The following is a 2,297-nucleotide window of genomic DNA, read 5'->3' as shown; positions in this document are numbered from 1 at the left end:
TGGTGCAGGGTCTGGAGCACAGGTCTGATGGGGAGCGGCTGAGGAAACTGGGGGGGGGTTTAGTCTGGAGAAGAGGAGGCTGAGGGGAGACCTCATTGCCCTCTACAGCTACCTGACAGGAGGGTGCAGAGAGGGGGAATGAGTCTCTTGAGCCAAGGAACCAGCGCCAGGACAAGAGGGAATGGCCTCAAGCTGTGCCAGGGCAGGGTTAGACTAGATATTAGGAAGCATTTCTTTACAGAACGGGTTGTCAGGTGTTGGAATGGGCTGCCCAGGGAGGTGGTGGAGTCCCCATCCCTGGAGGTGTTTAAGAGTCGGGTTGACTTAGCGCTGAGGGATCTGGTGTAGTTGGGAACTGTCAATGTTGGGTTGATGGTTGGACTGGAGGATCTTCAAGGTCATTTCCAACCTAGACAATTCTGTGATTCTGTCATTACTGTCAGGATGGGTGGCAGTGGATGAGATGGCTAATTAGGGCTCACTGCTTTAAAAAATCAGGACTTTTTTTTCAAAGTATGTACATGCTTTTAGACTACAAAATGCTCGCAGCTGACTGAGATGCCACAGGAGGTTGTGGATGCTGTTGGATAATGTGAGAAAAAAAAACGGAAGCTTTTTGGAGACAAGGGCCCTGCCAGGTGTGGTGGTGGCGATCCCCTTCAGGTGTTGGCTGTGTGTGTCCCTCACCAAGCTGCAGCTCATCACCTCATCACCCAGGGCTTATTTCTAGGAGCCTGCACCCCAAAGTTCTTCTGGCTCTGGTTCCTCAGCACTCTGCTCTCCTCCCAGCAGATGCCTGGATACAGCACATTCAGCTCCTAGAGAAGGGTGAGCTCATTGCCACAAAGTTGGCTTATTCCATTTTATTTTCATGCCTATTCCTCAGTTTCCTGAGTTGGTCTCCTGCCCTGCAGGACAGGTTATGATGAGCTTGCCCTAAGGAACTCCATGTCTTGTGTCATGGTATGTACCAAAAGGTATTTTGGGGAAACACCCTTGATTTAGAGAGAGCCAGACACTGTGAGGTGTAAACCCAGGTACAGCTGGGTAAACAGAAATTCAGGGACTATTTGCCTTCCCCTGTGTCTCTGAGAACAAGTTTCAGAAGCTCTTGCTGGGGCCTCTTCTTGGGATTAGGGGTGTGCTTCAGTTTCTTGCTCTCTCTGCTGAGAAGAGCCGGTTTCCACCCTGGGGCTCGCTGCCAGGGCTGGGGGTTGACGTGATATTATTTGCTTCAGTTGGGGTTCCTCTTCTGAAGAGAAAAAGAATCCTCAAATCTTGCTCCACAATGTCTATTCTCTCCTGGAAGATTTTTTTCAGTCTATATTTTACCCTTTGCTGTTTTGGATCTTGGCTGTGAACTTGGTCACCACTGTCATTAAATATGGTTCTGCCTTTCTTTAATTTGCTGAAGCCGGCTGGGCTTTCAGGCAGCAGTTCCCAAAGCAAGGTACCTAGCAACATGCACTTTGTCATATTTTCAGTTTATGAAACTCATATGATGTGTTAATGTCCCTAGTAATTAGCGTGTGTGTGTGTATAAATGTCGGTTCAATTTTCTTTGTGGTCCTAGATCTTTAGATGAACTGCATCATCTAGTTCTTTCCTATGATGACAAATGTCTGCCTCTCAAAACAGTTTTTGTCCTCATTGCCAGTGCCCTTGTGTCTGCCTGAAGAGACAAACACCCCTGGTGTCCCTCGGGCCTTCCCCCTCGGGTCTGGCAGAGCAGGAGGTTCCCATCGTGCTGGTGCTGGGCTCTGCGCCTGAGATCCCACAGCCCTGTGCTCGCCTGGGTGCTGTTATCAGCGTTGTGCAGCTCAGGGAACGCAGAGATTGGCGCTGCCCTGGGCTCCGGGCAGGGCTGGGGAGCGGGGGGTGCGATCCCCACCTCGGTGCTTTGCCAGACATCCAGGAGCAGGAGGACGAGCTGGCCCTGATCCCTGCCCATGCCTCGGCTGGCGCGGGGGCTGTCATCCTCCCGCTCGCTCTGCCACTGGGGCTGTTGCCAAGGTCCAGCTGCCAGGTCTCACCCTGCGCTGCCAGGCACTTCAAAATCCAGCACTTAAAATGCAAAAAGCTCTATTTTTGTTCCCTGTATGAAAAAGATTTTTTTAAAAAAAAGTTGAAAAGAAAGAAAAGTTAAACTCTGGCATGCATCACTTCAAGTCTAAACCATGAAAGCTTTCCTCTTTTTTCTGAAAACATGCACAGTTTTCTCAAGCAACTGTTTCTGCTATTTCTAGAAACATTAAGTGAAAAATATAAACTTCTGCCTCTGAGTAAAGAAAAGTTCT

The sequence above is a fragment of the Strix aluco genome, chromosome 10 (genome assembly GCF_031877795.1).
Source record: "Strix aluco isolate bStrAlu1 chromosome 10, bStrAlu1.hap1, whole genome shotgun sequence".
NCBI lineage: Eukaryota > Metazoa > Chordata > Aves > Strigiformes > Strigidae > Strix > Strix aluco.
Note: the sequence above shows the minus strand (reverse complement) of the source record.